Source organism: Panicum hallii, chromosome 1, assembly GCF_002211085.1.
Source record: "Panicum hallii strain FIL2 chromosome 1, PHallii_v3.1, whole genome shotgun sequence".
In the NCBI taxonomy this organism is placed as follows: Eukaryota; Viridiplantae; Streptophyta; class Magnoliopsida; order Poales; family Poaceae; genus Panicum; species Panicum hallii.
The window spans coordinates 59518266-59540954 of record NC_038042.1 but is presented as its reverse complement, the minus strand read 5'-3'; positions in this window follow the sequence as shown (position 1 = coordinate 59540954).

Sequence of the window (22689 nt, the reverse complement as noted above, 5' to 3'; positions counted from 1 at the left end):
TGGTTCATTTCCGGAGCCAAACATGGCTACAACTCCTTCTCCGGAGATCAAGACAAGCTTCATCAAGGAAGTGGGATCATATTGCCAACATTGCCAAGTCACCGGGCACCACACTAGGGAGTGCACTTTTCCATCACGTTCTCTTCCCAAATTACCCAAGAATTACTCATCAATGTTCCAAAATAATCATTTTCTCTTGAGTAAAGTGAAGGGCAAGGTGAAGGCCAAGTTCATTGGCAAAATTGCTAAGGAGTCGAAGAAGAAGCTCCCCAAGCAACTTTGGGTCCCAAAAGCTCTTGTCACACATGTGCAAGGCCCAAAGCTTGTTTGGGTTCCGAAAACTCAAAAATAAATTCTCATGTGTGTAGGTGAATTACAAAGCCGGTGGAAAACATTGGGTACTTGATAGCGGTTGCTCTCAACATATGACCGGCAATGATAGCATGTTCACCTCACTTGAAGACCCCGGCGATCATGAACATGTCACCTATGGTGATAACTCAAAGGGGAAAGTCTTAGGTTTGGGTAGAATTGCAATTTCAAAAGATTTATCCATTTCAAATGTTTTGTTTGTAGAAGCACTTAGTTTTAACCTCATTTCTATTGCACAATTGTGTGATCTTGGACTAAGTGTGCCTTTGACAAGAATGGTGTTGTAGTGACTCATGAAAAAGACAAGTCATTGGTATTCACGGGGTTTAGGCATGGCAATATCTATTTGGTGGATTTCTCTTCAAAGCAAACAAGCACCATGACTTGCCTCTTCACCAAGTCGTCTCTTGGGTGGCTTTGGCATAGAAGAATTGCTCATATTGGCATGAGCAACCTCAAGAAAGCCCACAAGAGAGGGATGATCACCGGCATAAAGGACGTCACTTTTGACAAGAACAAGCTATGCAAAGCATGTCAAGCCGGGAAGCAAGTTGCAACTCATCATCCTATCAAGACGATGTTGTCTACCTCCAAGCCGCTCGAGCTACTACACATGGATCTCTTTGGTCCAACTTCATACAAGAGCATTGGTGGTAACCTCTATTGCCTAGTAATTGTTGATGATTTTTCACGTTACACTTGGGTCATGTTTCTAGGCGATAAGGGTGAAACTCTGGAAATCTTCAAGTTATTTGCAAGAAAAGCTCAAAGGGAATACAATTCCCCAATTGTGAATATTCGGAGTGACAACGGCACCGAGTTCAAAAATATGAAGATTGAAGAATGGTGCGATGAAGAAGGAGTCAAACATGAGTTTTCCGCCACCTACACGCCTCAACAAAATGGAGTGGTGGAAAGAAAGAACAGACACTCATCACCCTAGCAAGAGCAATGTTGGATGATTATGGCACGTCCGAGAAGTTTTGGGCGGAAGCAATCAACACGGCGTGTCATGCATCCAACCGTGTGTATCCTCACCGACTCCTCAAGAAAACTCTATATGAGCTCATCACCGGGAAGAAACCAAATATATCATACTTTCGGGTCTTTGGTTGCAAATGCTTCATTTATAAGAAGAAAAGGCTCGGTAAGTTTGAAAGTAGATGCGATGAAGGTTTCTTTCTTGGTTATGCATCAAACTCCAAAGCATATGAGTATTCAATCAAACCTCCGGGTTAGTTGAAGAAACATGTGATGTGGAGTTTGATGAATCTAATGGCTCCCAAGAGGAGGTTGTTGGCTATGAAAATGTAGGGGATGAAGAGATTGAAGAAGCTTTAAAGAAAATGTCCATTGGGGATATCAAGCCGGAGGAGGCGCATGAAGACAATGATCAAGGGGGAGGAACTTCCTCATCTTTGCCAAACACCTCCACGGCACCCCAAGTGAATGAAGATCAAGATAAAGTTGATCCACTACCTCAAGAAAATGTGTCAACGCCAACACCCCAAGTCCAAGATCAAGAAGAGCAAAATGTTCCACCACAAGCACAAGTCACTCATGATCCACCCCAACAAGCATCCGTGCAAATACCGCTAGTGAAGCATGTCGCATCTCCAAGGATCATCCAATTGGTCAAATCATTGGTAGTCCTTCCAAAGGAGTAAGAACTCGTTCTAAGCATGCTTCATTTTGGAACATCACTCGTTTGTTTCTTGTATTGAACCCACTAGCATAGAGGAAGCACTTGAGGATCGGATTGGGTGATGGCCATGCAAGAAGAGCTGAATAATTTCACCCGCAATGAAGTATGGGTCCTCGAAGCTCCTCCGAAAGACAAGAACATCATCGGCACAAAGTGGGTCTTTCGAAACAAGCAAGATTAACATGGGGTGGTGGTACGCAACAAAGCGAGACTTGTGGCAAAAGGGTTTTCTCAAGTCGAAGGTTTGGATTTTGGTGAAACTTTTGCTCCGGTCGCAAGACTTGAAGCTATCCGCATTCTTCTTGCTTACTCTTCACATCATAATATTAAGTTATATCAAATGGATGTGAAAAGTGCTTTCTTAAATGGCTTTATTAACGAACTTGTTTATGTTGAGCAACCTCCCGGGTTTGAAGATCCGAGGAATCCTAACCATGTTTATAGGTTACACAAGGCACTCTATGGACTCAAACAAGCTCCAAGGGCTTGGTATGAGAGGCTTCGTGACTTCCTAATCATGCAAGGTTCAAGATCGGGAGGGTGGACACCACTTTGTTCACAAAAGACGTCAACGGGGATCTTTTCATTTGTCAAATTTATGTTGACGATATTATCTTTGGCTCAACTAATGATTTGCTAAGCCATGAGTTTGCTACCATGATGTCTAGGGAATTCGAGATGTCCATGATTGGCGAATTGACTTTCTTCCTTGGTTTTCAAGTCAAACAAATGAAGGAAGGGACATTCATCTATCAAGAAAAATATACTAGAGATATCTTGAAGAAGTTCAAGATGGATGAATATAAGCCAATTAAGACTCGTATGGCTACAAATGGGCATCTCGACTTGGATGTGGACGGTAAACCTGTTGATCAATCTCTCTATCGTTCTATGATAGGGTCTTTGCTTTACCTTACCGCATCTAGGCCCGATATAATTTTAGTGTGTGCTTGTGTGCCCGTTTTCAAGCTAACCCTAAGGAATCACACCTTTCTGCTGTGAATAGGATCCTTCGGTATCTCAAGCACACTCCTAGCATAGGCTTGTGGTACCCCAAAGGCGCTAGCTTAGATCTCTTGGGATACTCGGATTGGATTTTGCCGGAAGCCGTGTCGATCGCAAAGTACCTCCGGGGGTTGCCACTTGCTTGGGCGTTCTCTAGTTTCTTGGTCGAGTAAGAAGCAAAATTCTGTGGCTTTATCCACCGCGGAAGCGGAATATATAGCAGCCGGTGCATGTTGTGCCCAAATTCTATATATGAAGCAAACCCTTTTGGACTTTGGTGTGAAACTGGGAAGAATACCACTCCTTTGTGACAATGAAAGTGCCGTAAAAATTGCCAAGAATCCGGTTCAACACTCTCGCACAAAGCACATTGATATTCGCCATCACTTCTTGCGTGATCACGAAGCCAAGGGGGACATTTCCCTTCAAGGTGTGAGATCCGAGGAGCAATTGGCAGATATCTTCACAAAACCTTTAGACGAGAGTACCTTTGTTAGGCTAAGAAATGAGCTAAATGTGTTAGATGCGGCAAACGTCATGTAAGTTGCCATGTCATATAGAAAAATGCATACATATAGGACACTCGTCTAACCATGGTAAGATAGTGATGAGCAAGGGTTTAGCTAGAGGTGGTGGTCCACTTGTTTTCCTCTAGGCTTGTAGAAAGGCTCATCATGATGAAGCTTTCCGTGGGATCAAACTTGACAAGTAGATCTTAAATTCTCGCTATGCATCTCTTGTCATATAGTTGTGCATCTCATGTTTACCTTTCTTTCGCATGTGTTTGTAGTTTGCATTATCATTGCATGCGTAAGGGTCACAAAGGAGATCACTTGATGAAAATGAGACTTGTTTTACGTGCAAGATCTTAATTCATGAGAAGTGAAAAGAGTAAAGTGTTAGGTGCGTTATTGCCTAGTGAGCAATGTCATGGTGAGTTTGAAGCTTTCCTCCTTCAATATTCCTATGACATGGCTCATACATTTTAATTTGGCGTTTTGTCTCTCTTGCGACTTATCCTTGATTTTGAAAAGAAAAACTATTTAAGTTATTAAGCTATTCTATTTTGAGGGGTAAAGTCGCCTATGCAAGTCCATTAACTTGAGTTTGGTTGAATCTTATAAGTTCATTGGACTTAGCATAGAAAGTGAGCTGAGAGAGGATTTTTGGGTTCACCGGTTAAACCGACGTTCAATGGATCTATACCCATCGGTTTAACCGGCGTTACTAAGTATCAGCAACAGCTCAGTCATTTCAGGCGTTCAACCGGCGTATACAAAGTTTGCAGCATCGGATCAACCGATGAACAGAACACAATTCTGACCTGAAAATCAACTGTTATTTGCATCGTTCAACCGACGAGTTCACTTTTCAGATCATCGGTTCAACCGGCGTACAGATACAGATTTGGCAGGGTTTCTGGTAAACTACACCGACGCAATCAACCGGTGTTCAAAACCTAAGTGTCGGATCAACCGGCGATAAGAAAAACTGCGGGGTCCACATGTCATATTAACTCTCTTGCCCGCTTGCGTCCCCTCACGCGCTTTCGATTTCCGCTTGACCGCTCGCCTTCGCCGTCTCCTATTCACCTCCGCCGCCCGCTCGCCGTTCGTGCGCCGCCGTCCGCCGCCATCCGCCGCCGTCAGCCGCCACTTTCACATCCTCCGCGCCGTCCGTCGCCCTCTTGCCGCCGTGCACCACCGCTCCGCTCATCGCCGCCCGAGCATTCCCGCTCATTCCCGCGCGCGTTGCCGGCGTTGCAGCGCCGCCCGTACACGCTTGCTCTCCACCGCGTAGCCACCGCCGCTCGTGCACTTCCTGCACTGCGTCCCTGCGCAGCCCCGGCGCCGCCGCCACCACCTCCCACGTCGCTGCTTGCACACCGCTCACGCTCCACCGTGCCATCACTGCACCTCCACCGAGCCGCTGCACACGCACATTGCACCGCTCTCGCGCATTCACGCCGCGCTCCCTTTCGCTCGCCGCATTCACGCCGCGCCGCCGCATTCCTTGTTTCTGTCGGTTGTCGTGATGGGTCGTGACAAGAGGAAGGGGAAGGAGATAGTGGTCGAGGAGCCCGCGCGCAAGCGGACTCGCGCAGCGAGAGAGGCCGAGAGGGCCGAGATGGTGGCTAAGGCCGCCGAGGAGCAGGCATCAGGCCGTGCTCGTCCGTTTGCTATCAGGGACTCGCCAGCCAGGGGCAGAGGCAGAGGCAGAGGGATGGGCCGAGTCCAAGGTGCCAGGGCCACCAGAGCCACAGCCGCAGCAGCAGAGTCAGAGCAGTCACCTTCAGCGGCAGAGTCCGAGTCAGATTCAGAGACAGAGCAGTCTGAGCAGTCTCAGGGGCAGGATACACAACAGTCACCAGCTCTACGACGTTCTGGCCGCACCCAGCAGACGTCCCCCGCAGAGGAGACTTCACCAGCGACTGAGCGTCGCACCGGACCTAGGACGCGAGGAGGCCACCAGCCACAGGAGCCTCGCAGATCCACCGCAGCAGCAGCAGCAGCTCGACGAGCCGAGGCCCTAGCGGCCGAGCGCGCAGTGTTCCGCATGGACACTGTCGTGCGTCTGGAGCCAGGTGTGCTGCTCCAGAACTTGACCAAGGCCAATGCGGCAAAGGTCAAGAGGCTCAGGTGGAGTTTACAGGAGGAGTGGTTCCCGGTGACACGAGACAGCAGGGTCGATCGTAGATTCTGGACACTCCTTCAGGCCAGTTTCTACGAGACCTATCAGAGGCGGGGCCACAGGATCTTTCCTCACAGAGTACTAGACTGGGTTTCACTGAGGACAGCTGCAGGGGGAGCCGATGTCAGGGAACACTTCGATCACTTCAGGGGTCTGCCCAGGTTGCTCTCGATTGAGAGGAACAGATATATTGAGGACTGGGTCAGAGTCTTTTACGCTACAGCATGGATTGCCCCAGAGCGCAGAGCTGTTCACTTCATGTTTGGGGGGCAGGTGTTTGGTTTGTCCAGAGCGACACTTGCAGGGATTCTAGGAGTTGATTTGGTTGACGTCTCCCTGCACGAGATGGTATATGGTGATGCAGATCCACCTCGCAGGGCCATGATTGGCGGGATTGCACCTTCACACGAGGCGATCTCACAGTGCTTCCGCCAGCCCTTTCCAGCTTCTTACGCCAGAGTCCCCAGCCTACTGACCCCAGAGGCTTACGCTGTTCACATGGCACTCCGGAGGACTTTGCTCCCGAGGAGTGGCTACCCAGAGGGGTTCACAGGCCTGCAGCAGCTGCTACTGCTTCACATTCTCACTCACGAGCCGTTTGATATTGTTGACTTTATTTTGGCTGAGATTGAGGATGTTATCACTGACGGGATGGGCGTAGTACGACAGTTTCCTTATGCTCACTGGATCAGTTTCATTTGCTCTATGATAGTGCCAGCTGAGTCACCCGTCAGTGCAGTCTACAGGCAGGACGAAGTCCCCTGATTTCCAGTTTACCGACCGACAGCACCCTCAGACAGGAGGAGAGGGAGACAGGCAGATCGTGCTGCCATGGCACGGCTGTCACCTGAGGTTCAGGCCCGTGTTGCCCAGGAGGACGAGGCACTGCTAGCCGCAGAGGCACAGCTTCCCGGAGGAGATGATGAGATTCATTGGTCAGATTTAGAGTCAGACTCCTCCGAGGATGAGGAGTACTTCCCTGCACCTGCTCCAGCGAGTCATGATCACGAGGCAGGAGGTTCCGGAGAGCCAGCTCCAGTGTCAGCTGCTGCAGCCACCACAGTTTCCGAGTCTCAGGTGTCTCAGCCGTCTGAGCTCACCGCACTTTTGCAGCAGCTGGTCACACAGCAGAGGGAGGACCGCCGTGCATAGGAGGAGGCCAGGAGAGCCCATGAGGCCCAGCTTGCAGAGATTCAGAGGGAGGCCGCCCGAGAGCGAGCTGCTACAGAGGAGCGTTTTGTCGGCCTTATTGACCGAGTATCTCAGAGGACAGACGCTCAGTTTCAGCAGATGCAGCAGGGCATGATGGCGATGTTTGGGATGATTTCACAGCTATATTCTTACACCGGACTCGCCCCACAGCAGCCAGGACAGTCAGGCCTTCAGGGCGCCGGAGCACCACCACTTGCAGTTACACCAGCTCCGGCCTCCACTGCTCCAGCTTCTTCCGCGACCCCGGAGATCATATTCTCATTGTCAGCATTACTTGGGTCTGCGAGTCGTCCTCTCTTCTCTCCACTGCCTGCGACCTCACTCTTCCAGGAGTCACCCTCAGCAGTGCAGTCTGCCGGCCTCCCCGTCATTCCACAGACACTACCTTCAGGGGGAGGAGGAGAGGTCTCTTTGGTTCAGCAGTCGTCACAGCCGGCAGCATCAGCACTCACTACTTCAGATGTTGACACATCCTCTGCTGAGCCGGCTACTACTTCGACGGACCTTCCTCCAGGCAGCGCCAGCACACGAGCCTCCATGACAGCTACTCCTCCGGTCAGCTCAGCACCTGCCGGCAGCTCAGATCAGCAGCTCCCTTCCGTCACCGAGGATCCTCCGTCTGACGACGACGACGATGATGACCCGGATCGCTTCCTCGCCGTCCCTCGTCAGCCGGATCAGTAGCTCTCCTTTTTGTGCTTTGATGCCAAAGGGGGAGAGGGAGTGAGAGTCAGGGGGAGGGTAGCATTAGAGAGAGCTCGATCAGAACTTTGTTGTTTCTTATTGTATTATATTTGGTGTTAGTTCATGGATATGTACATTTGTCATTTGAGCATGCTGAGCTTTTGAGACATATCTATGGATTTCGTTTGAGCCATTGAGTTCTTTGATTCTCTCTTTTCGAGTTTACTTGTGTTTATTCGTGCCTTATCTTTCTCGCTCTCTCGTTATTTATGTCTGTGTTGTCATCAATCACCAAAAAGGGGGAGATTGTAAGCATCTAGGCCCTTAAGGTATGTTTCGGTGATTAATGACAACCATTATTGTGACTAATGAGTTTGTGCAGCTTTATAGATCATTATCGCTCATTTGGTTATATGTCAAAAGAGGCCCCAAATTTTCATTATTCAAAAAGGCGATCTCGGCATTCAACTCAATAATATGTCAAGACTAAGGATCTTTCTAGTCCTAAGTGTCATAAGGTTGAGCAGGACACTTAGGTTAGTATAGGTTTTATAGTTTTGTAGTGATCGCACTATTAAGAGGGGTTTAGGCTTAGTAACCTGAGCATGGACATGGTCATTTGAAAATGGATGCACACAATGGTCACTCAGGTTTCTAGAAGCTCAAATAAGTGGTTCTCAACTTATATCTCAAGAAATATTTGGATTTCATTCAAGACTCAAGTCAGAAAAGGCAAAATCAGAAAAATCCTTATCACCGGATTAACCGACGCCTCAAGTTTTCTATACGTCGGTTAAACATGGTCTACAGGTCAGGACAAGTCAATACACCGGTTAAACCGACGTTATTTGAAATTGGACGTCGGTGCAGTTGTCCAGAGACTCGGTTTTCAGTTGATCAGTGGACAACTACACTCACCGGTTAAACCGACGCTATTTAAAATTGGACGTCGGTGCAGTTGTCCAGTGACTGGGTATTTCAGTTGATCAATGGTTGACTACACTCACCGGTTAAACCGATGCAACGACGGTTAATCTGCCCAAGCTGTAACGGCTAGTTTTCAGAAGGGGCAGTTTACATTCACCGGTTAAACCGACGATGACTATTGGAGGGACGTCGGATTAACCGGCGCTACGCAGTTTTTCTGGCAGCTTTTTCTCCAACGGCTCTATTCGTGTGAGCTGCCCATATATACCCCTCCAATGGGTCATTCTACTACTCTTGACATCAGGCAACACCCAAACACACATACTATAGTCAAGAGCCACCTTGAGCTTCAACATTTCATACACTTGTTCATTCAATCATTCAAGAAGCAAGATTAAGGACTTGAGTAGAGAGAAGCTTGTGTGCATCCATTCTTGGTGATTGGTTCTTGCTCAAGTGAAGGCCTTAGCTTGTTACTCTTGGTGATTGGCATCACCTAGGCGATCTTGGCGATCGAGGTGATTCTCGCGGAGCTTGCCAAGGATTGTGGAAGCCCGGAGAAGAGATTTGTACGTGGCTTGATCTCCACCACACCGGGATGGTGAACGGAGACTCTTAGTGAGCGCCCTCGTCTTGGTGACTTGGGAGGTGACAATACTCTTTGTGAGTGTCACAACGTGGATTAGGGGTGTGTGCCAACACATCGATACCACGGGAAAAATCCGGTTGTCCCTTGTCCACTTTACTTATTCAAGCATTATCTTTCATGCAATTCATTCATGTGCTTGATTTAGAGATCACTAGTTAGCTCTACCTTGCTAGGCTTTATCTCTTTTTATCTTATCTAGCTTGTGTAGGTTGTTTAGTTATCCGGTTGGTGAATTGGTGCCTTTCTAGTTTTGCATAGGTTAAGGTTGCTTTATCTTGTTTTAGAAATTGAAAAAGGCCCAATTCACCCCCCTCTTGGTCCATCGATCCTTTCAATCGGGCCCTTCACGACCGCACCAGGCGGTTTCACCCATGTTCTGGTGGCTATCGACAAGTTTACTAAGTGGATCGAGTACAAGCCGATAGCCAAGCTCACACCAGACCGGGTCGTCGATTTCATCTCAGATATCCTGCATCGTTTCGGCTTCCCCAACTCCATCATCACGGACTTGGGGTCAAACTTCACGGCGAACCAGTTCTGGGAGTTCTGCGAGAATGCTTGCATTGAAGTCAAATATGTCTCGGTTGCACACCCCAGGGCTAACGGACAAGTCGAACGGGCGAACGGCTTGATCATCGACGGCCTCAAGAAGAGACTTTATGATGCGAACAGCAAGAAATGAGGTAAATGGGTGCATGAGCTACCACATGTTGTCTGGGGGCTTCGGACTCAGCCGTCCAAAGCCACAGGACAAACACCTTTCTTCCTCGTGTATGGATCCGAAGCTATCCTACCAGCCGATATCATGTGGAGGTCTCCAAGAGTCGAAATGTACAACGAAGGCGAGGCGGACGAGGCGCGGCAGTTAGAGCTCGATTCTGCGGAGGAAGCTTGCTGTACTGCCCTTGTTCAGTCAGCCCGGTACCTGCAGTGGATCCGGCGATACCATGATCGCAACATCAGGGAGCGGTCATTCAGCGTCGGCGATTTGGTCTTGCGTCGTATTCAGGACGAGTCTGGCCTACACAAGCTCAATTCAAGGTGGGAAGGCCCGTTCGTCGTCAAGCAGGTCACAAGGCCAGGGTCTTATCGACTACAATTCCCCGAGGGTCGCGAGGTCCCGAACTCCTGGAACATTCAGAACCTGCGCAAGTTCTACCCCTAAGTCGAGGCCCGGTGATCGCTAATTCCCCGGGGGCTCAGAAGGTTTTCTTTCCCCGAATCAATTTGGAGGCCGTGAGCCACACAACTCGGGTTGTACAGGCTTTCTTACTTCCACGATGGCAGGTATCACGTGCAAACATATATACATACAAATCGACTTCTTGTCGCGCATGACACGGGGGCCACGGCCACGGTCATCTCCTCTCGACTTCCGTTTCTGACGGAGCCCTCGGCTCCGGCTAAACTCCTCGGCATATCGAGTTCCGCCGCGACCTTCGATGGTCGCACGCGACAGCAGTCGCATTTATTTTTTTTCCAACACAGTCGATCCGTTCGACTGGCCTACACCTAGTACGTTGGAAAGGCTCGTATAAAGAGCTATCTTGACTACATCCTGAGTGGCTGCACTCAGAATAGTCTTGTTTCTGCCGAAAGAACGGCAGCCCCGCGGGAAACGCCCGCACCTGCCCCTAACAAGCTCGATCCGTCCGTCCGGGTCTTACTTAGCTTACGGGGCACGCTCACAGCAGGAGCGACCTACGACTACACTTAGAGTCGCCGCACTCGAGGTAGTCCTGCTTTTCCGCCCTACGCACGGCAACCTTGCGACGACGCTCGCGTTCGTTCCTAACAAGTTTAGACCCACAAGTTCGGGTTGTCGACAACTTGTTAGATAAGTTCCTACATGGAGCTGCGGCTACCTTCAGGGTCGTTGCACCCAGGGTAGTGTCTACTACTTACGCCTTGTAAGCCTGGATATCAATTCAGCACAGGCACACATACAAGAGGGGACATCAAAATAACCATATATACAAGGGAGAGAACGCTTGTTTTTGGTACCCTAATCCTGCATTACACTTTGAACTATGTGTTCTGATACAGGCTGGGCCTCTAGGAGGTATCTATCGAATTGCTCCTCGGTGCAGTCCGCCGCCATGCCTTGAGCAAATATCTCCAGCTTCGCGCTCGGCAGGAAGGACTTCACGATTGCGAGGGCATTGTTGACGCATGCGACAGGCGCCTCGGAAAGCAACTTCATCACTTTCTTCGGAGCCTCACGGAGACGCTCTAGCAAGGGCCGGGGGTTCGCTTCACCTTCTTCTGGTGGGTCCACCACGTCCACCAGCTCCCGGGCAGCCCCCCTGACGCTCTCGAGTTCTTCGCCCAGCGTCTTGATCCGCTGAAGGCCGTTGACGAACTGTCGCTCAGTGTCGCCGATCACCTTCTGCAGCCTCTCGACGTCATCTGTACGGCGATAGAGCAAGTTCTTCACGTCAGTAAGTAGCTCCTCTTTATTGAGTAAATTTCTCCTAAGCTCTGTGGTGGAAAGCTTTTCAGAACCCAGGGTGAGTCATACAGAGCAAAATAACCGAGGGAAGCAACGGCTTACCTTGGTGCACCTTCCTTTGCTCCTTAAGCTGCTCCCTATGCGCCTCGAGCTCTTTCCTCTGTGCCTCGAGTTGCTGCCGGAGCTCGGCGTTGACTTTCGTAAGATGTGCATTCTCCGTCTCCTCGTTGTCAAGGCGCCTCCTCAGGGCATCGAGTTCCTTGCGATCGTGGGCAAGGGCCTTCAATTCCTCTGCTTGTTTCTGGGAGCGGGCGATCACGCTCTGCGTATAAAGGAAGAAGCCAGATTAACAACTCGACTTAGTCGCTGTCAGAAAATGCTCTCAGATCTCACCATGGCAAAGTCATGCGCCTTCCGAAGGAGACCGACATTGTCGTCTGTCAGTAGCAGGTCGTCCATCCGGTCGGTGGCGACGGTTTCCTGACTACCCGATCCGGCCAGCAGCAGCTCGTCGGGTCCCCCGGAGGTTCCCACGGCTTCCTCAGTAGTTAGCTGCTTGGCACCTGCAGTCACAAATGTCCTCAGCATACAGCATGCGGATCCTAGTAGCCAGCCGGGGCGGTCAGACACTCACCTGCGCCATCTGTTGGAGCGGCGCAAGGGGTCTCGACCTGTTTCTCGCCACCAGCCCCGGCCTCGACTTGTTGGGGCTCGGGAGGTGGCAGGTCGGGCAGCGCGACGTCGGCCTCAGGGGTTGCTTCCGCGGGCGTCGACCCTCCGGGGGCCGATGCCTCGGGGGCTGGCGCAGCGGCGACTGGCCCAGCACTCGACGATTCCTCCCGAGTCGAAGACTCGGGGGCTGGGGCAGTCGAGGATGGCGTCAGCTGGAGGTCCGCGGCACTTGCAGTACTAAAGAAGACGAAGTTAATCAACATATAAGCCAACAGATCAAGACATTTGTGGTACACCAAGAAGACGACTTACAGCATGGATTTTTTCTTAATAGCTCTCTTCATCCGCACGGCCTGACGCGGCGTCTCCGTGGCCGGCGGCGGGGTTTCACCGGCTTGCGGCACGGTCCCCGCCACGGCGATGGTAACAGCGGCGGCGGCCGCCGGGCTTGTCCTTTCTCCTTCGGGCTCGGCCTGGGCGGAGGACGCGGAAGGGCTACAGGTGGATGTTATAAGCTCAGCATCAAGGCAACACATTACAATGAGCAAGTGAGTTCTTACCAGGCTGGCTCGAGTTCCTGCGCCTTGCGCTTGCGCGCCAGTCGATGGCCTTGCGGCACCCGCGGTAAAGCGCCGATCAACTCCACGCTCTGGTCGGAGGAGTTGTCCCGGCGCGTTTCCCCTTCGGTTCCTTCTCCCGCCAGCGAGCTCACGCCTTCGGTGGACTCGCTGCTGCCTTGAGCCGCAGCAAGGCGAGCCCTCTTGGCTTTAGCGACAGCAGAGGGGAGGAGGCGGTCCGGTCGGGGGACGTCAGGTCGCGGAGGGTAGCTGCGGTATATCTCCGTGTGTCCCTGCAGAGAATTCTTCAGTCAACGAAGCAGATGTAGTCATCGTCAGCAAAAAGAAGTCGAATACTCACCAGTTTGGGCGGATTCCGTGCGCTGAACAAGGTGGGCACATACGGCACGGCGTCCACATCTAGCAAGTCCTCTGCGCACATGCGAGATGGATCAGCGGGGCCTGTGTACTTGAATCCCAGGCGATGTCGCTGCTGGATGGGTTGGACACGGCGTTTGTAAAAGGCGAACATGACGGAGGCGCCCGTCACTCCCTCCTTCTTCTGCGCCTCAATGACACCCAGAACGTCTCTGACTTGGTCCATTTCACCGCCGGAGGGTTCAAGGTTCCATTCTCCTCTGATCACAGGTGGTCTGTTTGACTTCGTTGGCAGATGGGGGGCATGGTTTTCGATGTAAAACCAATGGTTTTTCCATCCAGGGAGGTTGGAGGGGAATTTGTATGTAAGGTATTTGTCGCCGGCCTGCTGACGCAGTTGGATGCCGGCGCCCCCCACAATGGAAAGGTTCTTGGTGGTGGGCTGTGGTTTGATACGGAAGAGAAAGCGGAAAAGGTCCCAGTGGGGTTCGATTCCAAGGAAGGCCTCGCAGTAAAAGATGAAAATTGAAATGTGGCAAATAGAATTCGGGTTGAGGTGATGGAGCTCAAGCCCGTAATAATAAAGAAGGCCACGAAAGAAGGAACAAGTGGGGAGGGCCAGTCCTCGCTCGGCAAAATGGAGAAATGTGACGATTTCGTCAATATTTTCCATGGGAAAAGGTTCACGGTAAGAAGGACGCCAATTGACAAGGGTTCTCTCCCGCAGCAACCCCTCGGAAACTAGGTTCTTAAGGTGGTTGAGGGAGCACTTACTGTGTGACCACTCAGCAGTTGAAGGTTGCGCCTCCTCCGTCTTCTTCCCTTCGACCTCCGCTCTCTTGGGCGCCATCTCCGATTCGTCGGCCACGAGATGCTCGGGGGCTGCGGGGAGAGTGGCGGGGGAGTTGGAGCGGGAAGATTTCCTTGGGGGGATGGCGGTGGCGCTTGGCTCAGATTGGGGATTTTGGTGGCTTTTGGCGGGATGCAGGTTGAAAGCGTGGTTTTTTCCACCGTTACCGCGGGGTTAAATAACCAGCGGGGTGGGGAAAGTTACTGTTCCGAAGTTTAGGAGTCACCTCCAAGAATATTCCGAATCTGAGGGGTCGTCTGGTGGATTATTTGGATTGAATATTTGATTAATCATTTTTTCTGGGTTAGTTAGCCCGAAAAAAGGGGTTTTTCAAGTTCATAACCTAATACCCATCATCTGTACCATCATTTTGGTAATCTCGTAAGATGTCATTTTTTGCCTGCATGCCACGACTGTTAGATCCTTATCTCCAAATTTTGTGGGATTTGGATTCAAGGCTCGGGGGCTGCGGGATACGTGGCATCGACTACTTATTTTTCAAATTTTTTGAAGGATAAGCAGGATTATAGACAAATGGGACCCTCAGCTTGATTCTCCGATTCAACCTAAGGCTCGGGGGCTACTCCATATGGAGTGTGATTTTACAATCGCACACCATAGCAGATATGAAATTCGGGGCATGAGCACCTCATAGCTTAGATGCAGCCAAGGAAGTACTCGAAGGATGATTTCAAGACGAAGCTTCAGAAGAAGTCGAAGACTGCTTCGAAAGTACTCGATAAGCCTGCAGTACTCAGCTACGAAGAGCTCGGGGGCTTGTCAGACCCGGGGCCACCGGGCTGGGCACGTTACGAAGTTTAAGAGATTAAGCCCGTCTTATCTATTATTCATTTTGTTTATCTCTTGTTTATCCCGTTTAAATAGGAGATAGAGCTAACCAACACGGAGAGGATCTACTCGAGATGTGGTCTGGTGTGATCCCTCGACGGGAGTTGGTTAGCATCTTTGTAACTCTGACCTCTCGGATATATAAGAGAGGTCAGGGACCCCTCTCAAAAGAGAAGATCATTAGGTCATTCTGCATTAAAGGCAATACAAACCATACAGGACGTAGGGTGTTACGCTCCGTGCGGCCCGAACCTGTCTAAGTCTTGTGTTCCTTGCACCTTCGAGTTCCTGATCTCGGCGTCTCCTCGCCCAAAACTTACCACCTTGGGCATATCCCTCGGTGGGCAGCCGGTTAAACACCGACAGTCCCTGTGCGTCATGCTCCGTCGGTCAGCGGTCGTGGAGGCGTCGATAGGTATGGTACGGCTATCACGCCCCATCCCTGGCTCCTCGCACGTCCACTTCGTCATGACGGGAGGCGTTCCGGTCGTATCATGAGGATGTTTCACCCTGTCCTTTCATGAGGACGGGCAGGTAGAATAGGACCGTCCTGCTGCCACAGCAGAGGGGACTGTGAAAGTACGTCTAAGCCCCTAATTGATTTTGGTGATTCTTGATAATCACAATTTGGGATATGATGCTTTGATGAAGTTGTGTGCAGGAATAAAATGAAAGAATTAAGAAGAAGATGAAAAGAAGGTCCCCAATTCAAATATGTATGGTGGTGGAGTTCACTGGTGATTTAATTCAAATTTTCATTTTGAATTTGAGTATAGGACCACCGTACTATAAAGGAGGATGCTGTCGATTGATCCAGGTTGTCAAAGTGCTTCAATTTGAGATGAAATACCTTTTTTGAGAAAACCCTTCTTCCAAGTTCATCTGGGTCGGATGATCCGGCCCTATGCCGGATGATCCGGCCTGCCAGCAAAAGCCCTCTGCCCCAGGCTGGATGATCCGGTCTGTCTGGTTGTTCCTCTCTGCCCTGGGTTGGATGATCCGGCCTATATGTCTGGAACCCTCTGTTGCTGGCCGGATGATCCGGCCCTGAGAATTTTGGAGAGCTTTACGTGCTTAAAGTGAGTGCTGGGTCGGATGATCCGACCATAGGCCGGATGATCCGGTACCCTTCAGTTTACACATAACGGTCACTTGAGGACTCACCCCCCTCATTCATGGTTGCTGCTTCCCACGACCTAACACCCCTCCACAGCATTGATTTCAACTCTCTCCTCCATCCAAGAGCTTGATTCTTGCAAAGATTCACCTGGGGATTGAGAGGAAGTGAGATTTGGGGTGTGGGAAGAGAGCACTTTGTGGGCTTTTACTTGTTCATCTCAAGAAGCACTTGAAGCGTCCTTTGATTCGTCGATTTGCGTTTGTTACTCTTGGAGCCTAGCTCCTAGACGGTTGGAGGTGCCGGGAAGCTCCCATTCCCTTGTGGTTTGAGCTCCCGGAAGTTTGTATTACCCATCTCTTTGTGAGATCAATAGTAAGTAACTCAATCCTTCTTTGTGGTTGATTGTGAGAGACTTGGGGCTAGTGACAGCCCGGCTCTTTGTGAGCATCTCAACGGAGACGTAGCTCCTTTGTGGCGTGAACTTCGGATTAAATCTTGTGTCTCCATTTACTTATTGTTGTTCATATCGTTCTTAAGCTTGTTTCGACCCGATCTACTAGATAGGTGTAGATCTCGCACATTGGATACCTGCATAGGCTTTGCAATACCTTTTACCAACTTTGTATTCAAAGGGAATTGTCAAAAGTTAAGTATATTTTTAATTTAGTTGTTGGTCATTTTCTCCCGGCAGGAAGATCCGACCTTAGGCCGGATCATCCGACCCCCGGAAGATCCGACCTAGTGCCGGATCATCCGGCCGCTGATGTTTTTCTGCCAAGTTTTTCAGGAAAATTTGAACAAGGCCTATTCACCCCCCTCTAGGCCTAGTGTTGGTCCTTTCAGACTGTAATCCCCGTGGAGAGAGTGGTTGGTCGTGTACGACAGGTTGACCCCGAGGCTCATCCTTATCCTTCGTACCTACTCCCGAGGCCCGCTGGTAACCTGGCCTCCCAACCAGCCTCTCAGTTGGGGAGGTGGGTACGTATAGAACGGAGCCCAGTCGGAGCCCCCGATCGGCACCTTGGTACGGACCCAGCCTCCGACCATTCCCACAGTCGAGGATATGGGCCTTGGCCATCCCGACCGAGTTGTTAATCAGGGTTGTGGGCCGAGATGCCCCTGATGAAGTTGTTGCCCTATACAGATGGGTGCTTGTTCCAGGCGCGGCCTTGGACTAGTCAATGAGAGGTGAACCCGCTGGGGACCCTACGTCCCTGGACCCTTCAAAGGCCCCCGAGCGGCTTCACGATTTGTTTAATCATGAAGGTGCTATTTCTTGCTGCATGTACCTTCGCCCGGGGTGAGGAATCGCATCGCTCTGTCTCATTTGCAGAGAGACGTAGCGTTTAGGGGATCCCCCCTTGTGACCGCGAGTCAACTGTGGCTGCCCCGGTTAGTCTGCTTAATAAGTGCGCCGCAGCGGCACCAACTGCACATCTCCAGCGCGAAATATCGAGGACTGTGTGACCTATCACGTCGGCTCGCTGCGGTGGTGCTCCCCCTGCTACTCTTGTGGAGGTTTCCCTGCTTTTGAGGTGGAGTCGTGTGTCACGCGGCAAAAACCGGCTCGCGCGGACAGGACGGTACCTGAGTGGCTATAAATGGAGGCCACTAGAGCCTCGTTTTGAACTCGTTCCAACCTGAGTAGTGAGCGAGCCTTGCCTCAAATAATGGAGTTGCTTTTACCCATGTGCGTCCGCCTGATGGAGCCGGTGGTTCCTTCAACATCCGGTGCTAGAAGAATGCTTGCGAGCGGCAAGGGATAGCACGCGGGCGACGCCGTCCACCTAGGCTTTCCACAAGCTCGATCCTCCAAGCGTTCTGCTCGGGTGATCGGGCTATGCGAGTGCGCAGGCACAACACCGTCTTCGTAGTGCAGGTGGTGCAGCTTCCTTAGGCACCTGGGACGACCAAGGGGGAGGCGTCGGCTCCTAGCGGAGGATGTGTTAGTGCTTCCACCGGCCGGATATAGGTACGGCGAGGAACTCCTCAACCCTTCCTGGTGCGGCGCATGCCCGCGGGAACTGCCTGGGCCTCGAGTGGGTTTGGCTTCCCCATGTGCCTCAGCCTCAGCTCGCATTGTCGGAAGGCTCATTCTTCCTAGGCGGCTGAGGCTGGGATAGAGCTCCTCGCTGTCATTTGAGATGGCGAGGGAGTTCTACCAGCGGCGGCGGTGGATGGACTGCCCGCCGTTATCCCCTGCGAGGTTGTCCTCGAGGAAGGGGGTGCAAGAAGAAGACTTGTAAGGAAGATGTTCCTGCCAATTTTCCTGCACTTGTAGCAGCCCTCCTCGAGGTTCCAGCGTTACCATCTTTGCGGTGGCAACGGATTTTTGTACTTTGTAATGGCCATGGCTGACTGTACTTTGTAACACTTATTTGCTAGGAATAAAATGCATTTATTCTAGAGTGTTTTGTATCTGCTGCGCCCGACTGAGAGTCTGGTCAGGGCTTGGTGTTTCGCCTTCTTCCCGAGTGGGAAACGTGGTACCCCAACCCGCAGCAGTCCTCATCATGAAGGAGGGCAGTCGGGTCGGTGACGTCACAAGTGTGCAAGCATATAGGTGGCCTCGTCCGCGGTCTCCGCGATCGGAGGGGTTGAGTCGGTGTCACTTGCCTTGACGGCCCGAGTGACATGCTCAGTGAGCTCCTAACGGGTGTGCTCGGTTAAAATTTCGGGCATCCGAGTGGAATCCGGGTCCGTCGTTCGTGGCGGGGTCGGTATAGCTTGCAGGTGGCATTCCAGTGCTCCGTGACCCGCCTCCCGGAAGATGCCCGAGTCATCCAACCAACTCAGGTGGCTCCCTAGCCTCTCCTCGATGGAGATTCTGTGGGCATGGCTCGAGGTTTGGATCAAACGATGTCGGTGTTTTACCGCCATGCTCATCGAGGGATACCCCCGAGGTGGTGAGTTTATAGGTAGGATGTCGCTGAGATCAGAAACTCAAAGGTGCAAAGGAACACAAGGTTTAGACAGGCTCTTGGAGATATCCAATCCCATCTTTAGAGTACTCGCGAAAAACAGGTTGAGGCCGCTCCCGCAGCAAAAAGATCTAGGACGAGCGGGAATTTTTCCGGCTCGGAGAAGCTGGTCCATTGATCATCCCTGGAAAAGGAGATTGGGACCTCGCTGTATCTCAGAGGCCTTGTCGTGGCCGGCTCCACAGAGAGTGTTTCGTGCAGGGTTAACTTCTGCGCGCGCTTGGAGGGGAATCCTCCGTCTTTGCCGAAGATGATGTTGACGACATTTTTTGGGTCCTGGAAGTCTTGAGCCCTCGACTTGTCACCTCCCTCATCATACTCCTGGTCCTTTCGCTTTCCTCCTTGAGGGAGGGGTGGTGCATTGAATAACTTGTGGATAGTGACGCACTCGAAGAGTGTGTGTCGCCACTTCGGGTGTATCGGGCACTGTTTATGCATGACTTGCTCGTACTCCGATTGGTTGTTCCCCGACTTCTTGCCACGCGGATTGCACTCGACAGCCGCGACTACATGGTCTGGCTTGCGTTTTTAGGTGTTCCCCGAGTGGTTCCGTTGGCTTTTGTCGAAGTGGTCGTTGCCATTGCCTTGCTTGTCGTGGTTGCACTTGGGGAAGCGGTCGTTCTCCTCGTCCTCTTGGTCCGCCCACCGTGCCATTATGTCACGTAGCTCTACAGCAGCAGTCAGGCGGTTGCGCTCGAAGTCATGGTACGTATGCTTCGAGAAGAGCCTATTCTAGAAGCAGCGGATGACGTCTTCGTCGATGTTGGCAATGGTGGTGCGCGTCTCGAAGAAACGCCGGGTGTAGGACCTTAGGGTCTCGTTCATCTCTTACTTCACCTGGGATAGATTGTGGCGAGTGCCCGTCCTGATCATGGATCCTTGAAAGTTGTCGATGAAAGCCTGCTTGAGGTCCTCCCATGAGTCAATGGAGTTTGGCTTGAGGCTTTTAAGCCAAGTGAGGGGTGCAGAATCCAGAGCCACCGGGAAGTAGAGAGCTTTTGTGGAGTTGGATCCCCCTGAATCTTCAATAGCGACGGAGTAGCAACATATCCACTAGCGCTGGTCTTCCTTACCATCGTACTTCGGGATTCCGACTGGTTTGAAGTCCTTTGGATAGGACTTGTCGGTGATGCTGGTGGTCAAGGTGGGGAAACGGTCGTTGTCGTCATCGTCGTGGCACCTGCCCGTACGATCCCTTCACCTTGCTTCAAGTGATGTTCTGCCCGGCCCGCACAAACTGCGGGGGCCGTTGGCGTCCACGACGATGGGGCTGCTGGACTTGATGGGTGCGGGCCCGCGCGCCGCCCACCATGTCACAAGCATTAGGCTCAAAGGTGCGTCGGGGGCGCATCAATGCGGGTGGCGGCCGGTGCTCCCGCCACTGGGCAAGTCCTCGGCGTGCGCTTGGGCGTTAGCCCAGGCCTGTGCGCGCGGGTCTAGCGGGGTGTAAGTGTCCCCGATTTCCACCGGGACCGGCTGTGGCCCCTGCACATCCGCCATGACGTATTCCTATAGCACGGGATAGCCGAGGGACAACACATCCTCGACACTGGAGCCCTCACTAAGGAGGTCATCATCGGAGAGGAGATCATGGAACGAGGCGGGGCCGTACCCCATCATGCCCACGAGCTTGGTTGCGAGCAAAGGTAGCGGCATGGTTCTCGAGAGCTCCCTGGTGTGTAGGCATTCGTGAGGCTGAACAAGAACTGGCCGCGCGGTGAGCGCAATGGGGACAACAGGGTCCCCCCGGAAAGTTGGCGGAAGAAGTTGTGTAGCGAGAACAGGACCAGGTCCACATCGTTCGCTGAGGGGTCGGCATCGAGCATAAGCTCGATGCGCCGCGCCAGCGCCTCGTTGTCGAGGTCGGCCAGCAACCTATTCGAGGGAGTGTCTCCCTCGAGCAATGTCAGAGGGGTGGCCTCCTCGCGGAGGCGAAGCGTGCCGAGATGATCGGCAACGAAGTCCAGGCTTCCAAAGCGGAAGGCCTGGAAGGGCACAAAGATAGGAGGTTCCTACAGCCCAAAGCGCTGGGCAGCGGGAAACTCCAGCGAGCCAAAGCGGATCGTACCGTCCAGGCTCATGAGGTCGGAGATGCCGGAGATGGAGGCCATCCGATCGCTAGGACGTACGATGTCCTCCCCACGTACGGCGCCAAACTGTCAATTCCGAAAATGGCTGGCAGCTAAACCTACTCGAAGTGTGTATCGCGCGTCGTGATCGGATGTGTCCTAGCACGCAATGACTCAATATTTATACTGGTTCAGGAAAAATGCCCTACGTCCAGTCGGGGGTCAGTCGGTTGTATTGCTTGAGCCTAGGTGCTCGGAAGAGTTTGGGGAGTTACAAGCTTTCGAGTGGAGGATGTGATGAGTTGTCTCTCTTTTCCTAGGTGGAAGACCCTCCTTTTTATAGTCCAAGGGAGGCTCCATTACAGAAGATCTAGGTGCGTGAGATAGAAAGAAAGGACTCCCGACCCCGACGGTCGGGGTCGTCAGCTTCGTCAGTCGAGCCTTCCCATCCCGTCAGTCGAAGTCTTCCAGTGACCACCATCCAAGTCTTGCGTCGTGGGCCAAGCGTCTTGTCCCTATGCATCATGCTCCGTTGGTCAGCGGTCGTGGAGGCGTCGATAGGTACGGTACGGCTATCACGCCCCATCAATGGCTCCTCCCCCGGCCACTTCATCGTGAAGGGGGGCGTTTCGGCTGTATCATGAGGACATTTCGCCCTGTCCGTTTGCGAGGACGGGCAAGCAGAATAGTGGCGCCCTGCTGCCATAGCTGAGGGGACTGTAACCCTCATGGAGGGAGTGGTTGGCCGTCAGGTTGACCCCAAGGCTCATCCTTATCCTTCGTACCTACTCCCGGGGCCTGCTGGTAAGCCAGGCCTGGCCTCCCGACCAGCCTGTAGGTCGGGGAGGCGGGTATGTGTAAGGCGGAGCCCAGTCGGAGCTCCCGGTTGGCACCTTGGTACGGTCCCAGCCTCTGACCGTTCCTACAGTCGAGGATATGGTCTTGGTTATCCCGATCGAGTTGTTGTGGGCCGAGATGGTCCAGATGAAGTTGTTGCCCTATACGGACGGGTGCTTGTTCCAGGCATGGCCTTGGACTGGTCAATGAGAGTTGAGCTAGATAGGACCCCGGATCCCTGGACCCGTCAACCTTACTCTCGTCGCATCGAAGAAACACCGCATGCGGGACCCTTGCCACGTCCGCCTCAGCGCTCTATATCGCGGATCCGTTCTTTTATTGCCGTCATAATGGTGAGCAATGCCGCCCCACGGCTTTAGATTTTGTTTCCTATACAACTACGACGACAGGTTGGCTCTCCTTACTATGATCTTGGATAGCTAAATTTAGCTACATTTCAACCTGTCATATAGAGAGATTGTCTCATATAAAATTCGTTCACTCTCACCATATGCAATGCAATCAAACAACATCACTTCTCATAATATATATTTCTAACATTTTCGGATTTTCGTACAAAATTTTAACCTGAAGCTCCACTTGTGCGTAGAGAAATAAAGAAGAAAAACCTTACAAAAGAATGGATTAGATCAGTTGGAATAATTGAGGGAATAAATCC